This window comes from Mytilus californianus, unplaced genomic scaffold (assembly GCF_021869535.1).
Source record: "Mytilus californianus isolate M0D057914Y unplaced genomic scaffold, xbMytCali1.0.p SCAF_7, whole genome shotgun sequence".
Lineage (NCBI taxonomy): Eukaryota > Metazoa > Mollusca > Bivalvia > Mytilida > Mytilidae > Mytilus > Mytilus californianus.
In genome coordinates, this window is record NW_026262723.1 from 71,404,422 (window position 1) to 71,416,823 (window position 12,402).

Genomic DNA, 12,402 nt, shown 5'->3' on the forward strand with positions numbered 1-12,402 from the left:
CAAAATAAATAAAAAAAATAATCAGTTATAACAAAAAATATTCGTATTCCTTTAATCTCCAAATTAAAGAATTTTTCAATATGAACTCTACAGTGAATACCAACACAAGAACAGTAACTATAACGGATTACAACTGACAATGAGTAACGTCGTATCCCTCTTCAACTTGACTACTTAAAGAAAGCATGGTGGTGTTTCATATAAGTTGTCCTCATCAAATGAATCTTGGCAACCTGAAGCTGAAGTGTTTCTCAAGCTCTGTGTTTTCTAAAGAACCGATGATCCTACTTTTTCTGTTGTTAGACTTGTAATTGCTGCTAAGCATATGCAGTGGCAATTCTCCTTTAGCACGCCGATTCACACTATTACATGTAGAATTACGCGAGAAATATTTTATACGTCTCCTTAAATAAGTAAACAAATCTGTGAAGTAGTGAAATATATTTCATATTTTCAGCTCATAAATTTAAAACACAATTGAAAATGTTTGAAATACTAATCACAAATTCACAAGATGCTAGATGGGGTTGAAAATTAAAATGAACTAACATATTTATTACAAAGATATCAAATAACATGCAAAAAGTATATGAAGTATATTGGTGTAATAAATAAACAGGTCTGTATAAAAATATTCAAATATTAACATTCTATAAAATTGACACTTACAGATACAGTTGTACTTTACTATCAACATAGAAGAATATATAAATACAATTAAAAGAAAATTACCTTTTTTTTTCTTTGGATTACAATAAATATTGTAACTAATAGTACAATAAATACCAATGCGCCAGCAACAGAAATAACTGAAAAATAAATATATTTTCAGCAAAACTATAGCATATAAAAAATCAGTTAGTAAAACCGACTACAATTATGACTGCATTCATTTATCTTGTATACATTTCTAAAATAGCTGCACTCTATACTTTGGTAGTCTTTGTCTTATTTCGGGTTTGGCAGGTCTCATATTGTGCTATACCGTTTGGAATTTCTACTTTCCTTGAAATTAGCCTAAGTCAGTTGGTACATTTATGGTTTGCATGTTTCATTCATTTTTTGTTTTTATTTTTATTGTTAAAGAAAAAAATATAAAATAAATGATTGAAACCAAGAAATCTTTCTTTTATCAATTCAGTACTCATTTTAGTCATTAAAGACTAGTAGTTATGTAGTTTTGATTTATTTTTGTATATTGTATTCATTTCAACAAGGCGACATATTAATATATGCACTTGTTGCTTGTTTCTGAATCCTACTTGCTACAATGTGAATTTATATTGTCCAAGATGTATTCAATTAATAATAAATTATTGTATACACTAAAGAATTGTATATACTTTGTAATAATCTTTTGTCAAATTTTCGTCGATTTACTGTGATACATTTTTTTATGAATACTGTGTTTGCAATACGCTTGGACGTACATAAACATAAATATTCGTCATCTACTTTTTTTTATATATATATTTCATATAAAAACACGTCTTTTTTTTCTTGAAATGAATAATTTGAAGGCGTGTTTGTTAGGATTTTTACAAACCAAGAATTGAAGGATGCAAAATTGTCTGCATTTTATTTGCTTATTTGTTGATAGTTTTATCTCCAGTTGTTTTGTTTTCTTCTGATGTGAATATATTGGTGACTTATTAAGCTATATATATATATGTCTGAAAATTAAACCCAGCAGTGTTAGATTTAAATTTTTATGCTGACAAATTTTAGTCCCTCAATAGGATTTGAACCCACACCTTTGATACACTACAGCACCAATCGCTAAGCCTCATGTCCAGCGCTCTAGACCTCTCGACCACATCCGCTATATTAAAATATAACTTTTATAGTCGTAGTGTTACGTTGTCGCGTAAGGCGAAACTAGAGATAGACATAAGACATGTGTTTAAGCGTGTGTAGATGTTATATTATTATTAAATACACAATATATTCTTATTTGTCAGCAATTTAACTCAACAATTTTATGTACCGTATGGGATAATTCATTTCAAATTTTAATTCATTATAAAGTCACAAGAAATAAGTATATCATACAATCAAGTCTAAGCAAGTGACAACTATAATGTATACATATATATATATATATATAAACAAGTCTAAATTGAAAACAACGTTCAAACCTATGATTGCGTTGGATAAAAACCGCAATTTTTATACGTGTGCATGCAAAACAAATTTCTTGTTAGAGGGGTCTAAATACAGCACAAACAACATTTTCCAAAAGACCAAAAAAGTGAAAAAGTAAATACAGCACAAACCAACATTTTCCAAAAGACCAAAAAAGTGAAAAAGTATATATATATATATATATATATATATATAATAAATACCTTCCAAATACCGTTTCGATCCCTAACATCAATAAAGAGACATTAATTGTCGAAATCTGGATATGGTGTATACAAATTTTTACACCTCATGTTTGCGATATTCCATCTTTTTCGCAAGTTTTTTTGTTTTCTGTTTGATTACATCTGGTGATCAATTTATTTGGCAATCGTCAATGGCAGTCAGCAGGGTTTAAGAACATCAGTTGTTCGACCTGTTAGTCAAATGCGTTTTGTAAAAATATACTTTTCACTTTTTGGTCTTTTGGAAAATGTTGTTTGTGCTGTATTTTGACCCCTCTACAAAGAAATTTGTTTTACATGCACACGTATAAAAATTGCGGTTTATCCAACGCAATCATAGGTTTGAACGTTGTTTTCAATTTAGACTTGTTTATATTTTTTCGTTTGGGCTTGTATTATATTTTCCTTCGGGTTTATATGATCCGTTCATTCTATTTCGACTCTTTAAAATTCAAGAGTCTATCCTAAATTGAGGTAAATTATATGGCCTTCCAAATACCGTTTCGATCCCTAACATCACTAAAGAGACATTAATTGTCGAAATCCGGATATGGTGTACTATTTTTTGCACCTTTTGTTAGCGGTATACCATCTTTTCCGCAAGTTTATTGTTTTCTGTTTGGTATTAAATTAATAATTTTAAAAGATCCATTTTGTAACATCTTGTGATCCGTTTATTTGGCAATCGTCAATGGCAGTCAGCAGGTTTTATAAACATCTGTTGTTCGACCTGTTAGTCAAATGCGTTTTGTTAAAATATACTTTCTCACTTTTTTGGTCTTTTAGAAAATGTTGTTTGTGCTGTATTTAGACCCCCTACCAAGAAATTTGTTGTGCATGCACACGTATAAAAATTGCGGTTTTTATCCAACGCAATTAAAGGTCTGAACGTTGATTTCAATTAAGACTTGTATCTATATATATAAATATAAAGAAAAGATATATAAATAAACTCACCATAGATAACAGAATTGAAATTTTGTATATAAAAAGAAGTAAAATATATGTACACATGTTTTATGTGCCAATTTAAAAAGAATTATGTGACAATTTAATAACATATCTATACAAATTTATATATAAAATACACAAAGAGCAATTAATAATATAAAATAATGTTTCTTCTTGTTAAAATGTTTTTGCAGGTATTACAATATTACTAATAACAGCAACAGTAAAAAGTCTATGTCACAGATTTAGTAAAATTTTGCACGTTGGACTTTAGCTGAAATTTTGAAAAAAAATCCTGTTCTTGCTAACATCTTATAAAATTCTTTAAAAAGTTCAACATTTGTATATAATGTAAGTAACACAAAACCTGGTCGATATTACTAATACATAATCTGTGAATTATATCAGGTTTCCCTAAGTGTGAGCATACTGTTCAACGTATGTTTAGCTCTATAATTAGTTTAACTTATGTTAATGGGATCTGAAAATTATCAGCAGTCACAAGCTATATCGATCATTAGTTACACAGTTCTGCATAAAACCCCTCAAAGGGAATAATAATGGAAACAAATCAATACGTATTTGTAATGCAGTTGAGCAATGTTTTTTTTATGAAAAGAAGGATAGTTTGTTGGATTATTGACAATGAAATAAAAAAAATAATCAGTTATAACAAAAAATATTCGTATTCCTTTAATCTCCAAATTAAAGAATTTTTCAATATGAACTCTACAGTGAATACCAACACAAGAACAGTAACTATAACGGATTACAACTGACAATGAGTAACGTCGTATCCCTCTTCAACTTGACTACTTAAAGAAAGCATGGTGGTGTTTCATATAAGTTGTCCTCATCAAATGAATCTTGGCAACCTGAAGCTGAAGTGTTTCTCAAGCTCTGTGTTTTCTGAAGAACCGATGATCCTCCTTTTTCTGTTGTAAGACTTGTTATTCCTGCTAAGCATTTGCAGTGGCAATTCTCCTTTAGCACGCCGATTCACACTATTACATGTAGAATTACGCGAGAAATATTTTATACGTCTCCTGAAATAAGTAAACAAATCTGTGAAGTAGTGAAATATAATTCATATTTTCAGCTCATAAATTTAAAACTAATTGAAAATGTTTGAAATACTAATCACAAATTCACAAGATGCTAGATGGGGTTGAAAATTAAAATGAACTAACATATTTATTACAAAGATATCAAATAACACCCAAAAAGTATATGAAGTATATTGTTGTAATAAATAAACAGGTCTGTATAAAAATGTTCAAATATAAACATTCTATAAAATTGACACTTACAGATACAGTTGTACTTTACTATCAACATAGAAGAATATATAAATACAATTAAAAAGAAAATAACCTTTTTTTTCTTTGGATCACAATAAATATTGTAACTAATAGTACAATAAATATCAATGCGCCAGCAACAGAAATAACTGAAAAATAAATATATTTTCAGCAATACTAAAGCATATAAAAAATCAATTAGTAAAACCGACTACAATTATGACTGCATTCATTTATCTTGTATACATTTCTAATATAGCTGCACTTTAACTTTGGTAGTCTTTGTCTTATTTCGGGTTTGGCAGGTCTCATATTATTCTATACCGTTTGGAATTCTACTTTCCTTGAAATTAGCCTAAGTCAGTTGGTACATTTATGGTTTGCATGTTTCATTAATTTTTTGTTTTTGTTTTTATTGTTTAAGAAAAAAATATAAAATAAATGATTGAAACCAAGAAATCTTTCTTTTATCAATTCAGTACTCATTTTAGTTATAACATTAAAGACTAGTAGTTATGTAGTTTTGATTTATTTTTGTATATTGTATCCATTTCAACAAGGAGACATATCAATATATGCACTTGTTGCTTGTTTCTGAATCCTACTTGCTACAATCTGAATTTATATTGTCCAAGATGTATTTAATTAATAATGAATTATTGTATACACTTAAGAATTGTTTATACTGTGTAATAATCTTTTGTCAAATTTTCGTCGATTTACTGTGATACATTTTTTTATGAATACTGTGTTTGCAGTACGCTTGCACGTACATAAACATAAATATTCGTCATCTACTTTTTTTTTATATATATTTCATATAAAAACACGTCTTTTGTTCCTGAAATGAATAATTTGAAGGCGTGTTTGTTAGGATTTTTACAAACCAAGTATTGAATGATGCAAAATTGTCTGCATTTTATTTGCTTTTTTGTTGATAGTTTTATCTCCAGTTGTTTTGGTTTCTTCTGATGTAAATATACTGGTGACTTATTAAGCTATATATATGTTACAGTGAATTTGTATAATCAGGGATTATGTAGAATCCCTGAATTTTCAGGGATTATGTAGAATCACTAAAATCATTAGTGATTATATAGATTCCCTGAAAAATGACCAGTGATTTTATATAATCACTGATAATTTTAATTATTATTCTACAAATTCCCTAATATGATTTCAGGGATTATCAATAATTAAAAGCTCCAAAGATGATGAAACAAATTAACATAGACAAATTATCATTTTTTTTTCTTATTCCTTGAAAGTTTAGGTAAACAGTTTTCATTCCTGATCTACTATATGAATCTTAAGTGATGAGTTTTTCCCTTTACATTTTATTCAAGTGTTGAACCTCATTGTGTCACTAACAAATAAGCTCGGCACAGGCACAGATGTTGCTTGGGTTGAAGAAAACGTATGCTCAAAAGTTAATGCAAATTGCAGAGGAAAAACAAAATGCAACATATGCATATCTCATACCATGGAAGTAATATTTAACTGGCGTTGTTGTTATTCCTTTCAATATTACTTCCATGATCATACCAATTCCACTAGTGGTTCCAGGAAAGGGAGATCCCAAAAAAAATAAAGGTCATTATTCACGAAAAGACTGTAGAAGGATATTGCCTTGCCATATAGCATGGAATCCTGCTCGGATCTTTAATACAAGAAATCAGTTTGAGGTTGCTGATTTCCCTTCATTGGTACCTTCAGATGTTTGTGCTGAAAACTCTATTTCTCTGAGACGTGCCATAAAATCTGATTCAATATGGAGGACAAGGTTGTTTTTAAATGTTGATATTGTGGTAAAAACAGAATGATGTGAATTTGATAGATATGCCTGTAGAAAAGCAGGGCACATGTGTAATAGTCGATGCCATCCAAATTTAGTTTGTAAATAAAATGTTTATTTTTAAAATATTGTGCATAACATTTTACTTCATTCATACAATGGACGAACATTTATCAAAACGATTGTACGCATAAAAATAGTTTTAATGACAATTTCATTTTATTTCATATTCTCAACCTAAAAACAATTGCTAAAACAATCAGATAAAAAGAATAATCATTATGCCATTTAATATTTTCATACTGACTTCATCAACCCGCCCTTGTGGGCTTGCTTGATATTATTAATACTGATAAAGTCAGTGTCAAAAAGGGCTCGCTTGATTTTATTACTGATAAAGTCAGTATTAAAAAAAAAAAAAAAAACAATTATTCTATATATATTTTGCTTATCATTTAATTATATTGTGCTTATCATCTAATTATATTGTGTATAACATTTCAGTATTTTTGTGTCTATCATATTAATATATTATGCCTAACGTTTTAACATATTAAGGTTATTATTTTGATATATTACGGTTAACTTTTAATATATTTCAATATGTTATATATTTTAATATCATTTCAGTTATTCTGTATAATCCCTGACGTTTTTTCTAGTGATAATACATAATCCCTAAACTAACCAGTGATTATACATAATCCCTGAAAATTTTAGGGATTCTACATAATCCCTGATTATACAAATTCACTGTAACATATATATATGTCTGAAAATTAAACCCAACAGTGTTAGATTTAAATTTTTATGCTGACAAATTTTAGTCTCTCAATAGGATTTGAACCCACACCTTTGATACACTACAGCACCAATCGCTTAGCCTCATGTCCAGCGCTCTAGACCTCTCGACTACATCCGCTATATTAAAATATAACTTTTTTAGTCGTAGTGTTACATTGTCGTGTAAGGCGAAACTAGAAACAGACATAAGGCATGTGTTTAAGCGTGTGTAGATGTTATATTATTATTAAATACACAATGTTTTTTTATTTGTCAGCAATCTACCTCGACAACCCGTTGTTGGGTTGCTGCCCCTGAATTGGTAATTTTAAGAAAATTTTGCAGCTTTTGGTTATTATCTTGAATATTATTATAGAAAGAGATAAACTGTAAACAGCAATAATGTAGAGCAAGGTTAGATCTACAAATAAGTCAACATGACCAAAATTGTCAATTGACCCCTTAAGGAGTAATTGCCCTTTATAGTCAATTTTTTACAATTTTCATAAATTTTGTAAATTTTTGTAAAATTTTTCAAAATATTTTCCACTGTAACTACCGGGCCAAGTTCATTATAGATAGAGATAATTGTAAGCAGCAAGAATGTTCAGTAAAGTAAGATCTACAAACACATCACCATCATCAAAACACAATTTTGTCATGAATCCATCTGTGTCCTTTGTTTAATATGCACATAGACCAAGGTGAGCGACACAGGCTCTTTAGAGCCTCTAGTTTATCAGTTCTGAATTGAATTTAATATCTATAAATAAAATACACTTACTAAAGTGCGATTGGATATTTTGTCTTCAGAAAACCTTTTTGATAACGAATCACTTTTTTTTATAAAGGGGGACATATTTTTAGCGTATTTTTATATATAGACATGATTTGGCGTCCTTAAAAAAAGACACGTTTTGGCGTCTTTTGGCAACCATACATGTTTGGGAGTTCAGTGACGTCATCTAGACACGTTTTGGGGGACGGACACGTTTCTGAATAGTACATATATATTTATTAAAACAAATAATATAATTTTGTTCGCATATAAAAAAACAAAAACGGATGATGACGACTTTTTAATGTCATCATTAAAACTGCATGGAACAAATACTTCAAATGCTTTACAATATATAACATTTAGAGTAAGTAAAATATTTTGAAATGTATTGTAGAATAATATCAGTTGTAACTCAAATAAAATATGAAGCTTTTTCATATAGATAATTGGATGAGCAAACACAAAAGAAATGCCTGATAGTAAAGTTAGACTACACATATTGTTTATATACTTTCCAATTTATTTCTTCGTATTTTATGCAGTAAATATAATATAGTAGGCGGATGAAATTATATGTTTTTAAATAACTTTGGGTGGTGATTTTTTAGGTAAAGTAGTGATTTGTTTTAGTTTGTTACGGTCAAAATTTACTACGTCTGAAGCTGTCATACTGAATTATAGATGTTTTTGTTAGATGTTTTTCTGCTTTGTATCGATCTGATGAATTAAGCCATTTTCAACTAATTTTTGTAGTTTGTTCTTATGATGTGCTGTAACACCACTGTCCCATGTTAGGGGAGGGTTGAGCGCTCACAAACATGTTTAACCCCGCCACATTCTGACATGTCCCAAGTCAGGAGCCTGTAGTTCAGTGTTTGTCGTTGGTTCATGTCTGTCATATTTGTTTATATAAATTGTTTTGTCATAAATTATTAGGCCGCTAGTTTTCTCAATTGAATTGTTTAATATTTTTAATGTCGGGGCCTTTTATAGCCAACTATATACGGTATGGGGTTTTCTCATTGTTGAAGGCCGTACGGTTGCCTATAATTGCTTACATCCACTTTATTTGAACTTTGGTGGATAGTTGTCTCATTTGGCAATCATATCACATCTCTTTATTTTTACACTAGAGCAATAACAGTTAATTCCGGGACCCTTTGAATATAAGATTTTTATTTTCGTTAAGAAGAATTACCCTCTCTACTTTTATTTGTAACATTGTCCAGATCCTACGCATAAAATAGACTATTTTCATATTACCAAGTTTTGACTTCTGTGTTTATAATTTTTACTCTGTGGCAGGTCATTTTGGTACTCGGTCAAGTAAGAGTAAGTTACTAACCAAAAGAAGTAAAATCAGGCTTACAATCGGTGAATGCTTGTTAATGTTTATTTATTTTTCCTTCTTTTTTGACTGGCATGCAAACACCACAAATTCTTAAGAAATTTACTGGATTTATGCTAATAATTATGATTAAGACTTTTATTCATGGAATGGGAATTTTACTAAGGTTGTAGTATTTCTGCAGGGGAAGACCTAGATACCCAGATTACTTCCTGCTTGTATCATCGTGGCAAAAAAGATGTTCATCAAGCTACATCCAGTCTGGAAAGGATAAGAAGATTTAAATTTAAAAAAGCTAATCATGCTAGATATGCTTTGTTATTGAAAGAGATAAATCTTGAGATTTCCGCACTAAAGCAAAAGATGGATTACTCTAAGGATTAGAGAAACGGGAAAAGTACCAATCAAGGCAAATAGCAACCCTTCAGAGCAAAATTGATAACTTTAAAACATTCTTATCGTTTGATGAGGAATTTGATCAGGATGAACCATTGGATACATCCCAAGCAACCCAAGCCTCACAGGACTCATCACTCCAAGGACCCCAAGACTCACAAAACTCATCACTCCAAGGACCCAAAGACTCACAGAACTCATCACTCCAAGGACCCAAAAACTCACAGAACTCATCACTCCATTGATCCACAGAGTCACAGAAATCATCACTCCAAGGACCCCAAGATTCACAGAACTCATCACTCCAAGGACCCAAAGACTCACAGAACTCATCACTCCAAGGACCCAAAAAATCACAGAACTCATCACTCCAAGGACCAAAAGACTCACAGAACTCATCACTTCAAGAACCAAAGACTCACAGAACTCATCACTCTAAGGATCTCAAGACTCAAAGAACTCATCACTCCTAGGACCCAAAGACTCACAGAACTCATCACTCCAAGGACCCAAGACTCACAATACTCATCACTCCAAGGACCCAAAGACTCACAGAACTCATCACTCCAAGGACCCCAACACTCATAATACTCATCACTCCAAGGACCACAAGACTCACAGAACTCATAACTCCAGGGAACCGAAGACTCACAGAACTCATCACTCCAAGGATCTCATGACTCACAGAACTCAACACTCCAGGGAACCGAAGACTCACAGAACTCATCACTCCAAGGATCACATGACTCACAGAACTCAACACTCCAAGGACCCCAAGACTCACAGAACTCATCACTCCAAGGACCACAAGACTCACAGAACTCATCACTCCAAGGACCCAAGACTCACAGTACTCATCACTCCAAGGACCCAAAGACTCATAGAACTCATCACTCCAAGGACCCCAAGACTCACAATACTCATCACTGCAAGGACCCAAAGACTCACAGAACTCTTCACTCCAAGGACCCCAACACTCACTACACTCATCACTCCAAGGACCCAAAGACTCACAGAACTCATCACTCTAAGGACCCCAAGACTCACAGAACTCATCACTCCAAGGATCTCAAGACTCAAAGAACTCATCATTCCAAGGACCCAAAAACTCACAGAACTCATCACTCCAAGGACCCCAAGACTCACAGAACTCATCACTCCAAGGACCCCAAGACTCACAATAATCATCACTCCAAGGACCTAAAGACTCACAGAACTCATCACTCCAAGGACCCCAAGACTCACAATACTCATCACTCAATTGATCCACAGACTCACAGAACTCATCACTCCAAGAACCCTAAGACTCACAATACTCATCACTTCAAGGACCTAAAGACTCACAGAACTCATCACTCTAAGGACCCCCTCACAGTACTCATCACTCCAAGGACCCCAACACTTACAATACTCATCACTCCAAGGACCCAAAGACTCACAGAACTCATCACTCCAAGGACCCCAACACTCACAATACTCATCACTCCAAGGACCCAAAGACGCACAGAACTCATCACTCCAAGGACCCCAAGACTCACAAACTCATCACTCCAAGGATCTCAAGACTCTCAGAACTCCTCAGAACTCCTCAGATACTTTCTCGCAGGCCAAGATGCTTTAATTTCGAATCACTTCTGATGATACAATTAATGCTATGACTCTTGTAACTGTTATAATTTTATCATAATCATATATTAATGATTTCAAGGAATATTACTACCATATCATTTTGTCATGATTACACTGTGATTCTAATTATAAGCATAACTTTTTGTGGTATAGGCAGGAAACTTGTTTGTAATTTGAATTTTTAGGAAGTGTAAAAATTAATGGTTCATGATGCTGAGAAACAAAACCAAAGGGTACAGATACAAAAAACAACAGAACAAAATAATAATGCACAGGCTAGGTAAACAAACTCCTTTTGTTACTCACTTTTTGTTCAATGGGCATATCTCCAACAGTTTTAATTGATGGACACATCAGTTCAGTTAAAGTTAAGAAAAAAATAAAACCAAGACTTTTGCCAAATTTTAAAGTTTATCATTTTTAGCAAATTTATAAGATGCTGCATGTATACTCAACATAAATGTGTGATTAATCGTTTAGAAATAATAAATACAATGGTAGAGTAAACAAGACATCGAATGTCCTGCCCTGTGTATTATATTATATCCTTGTAAACAAAGTTGCAATGGGGATAGAGTAAAGCATATGTCGAGCTGTTTGTCTGTCCCTTCTTTCGTCTTTTTAAAGCAAAACTTGGGAATGCTTTAGACTTTAAAATATCTTTATAGATATTGCAACAAACGTCATTATTTAGGCCAAGTGGGACACATTGTTGTAGCCTTTGGATATTTAAGGTCATAGATCATAATTCTATGCTACAGTAGAAGACTGGAAATTTTCTCCCAAGTAGTTTTCTTTAAGGTAGTTTTCAGTGAAGGAAGAGGAACTATTTTAAGGAAATCTTTTGTCTCTTATACACACATTTTCCTGATCATTTTTGTATTAAGTAATTTATTTAGTATTTATTACTTTGATGAATGTTTTTAGAATTATATATCACCCAGCACTAAGACTAAGGCACCTGTTCATAATCATTCTGATGCTCAGTCAATCGAAGAATCTACCACTACCTTTGGAAGCAATTTAGAAAGATGAGAGGATCAAAATTC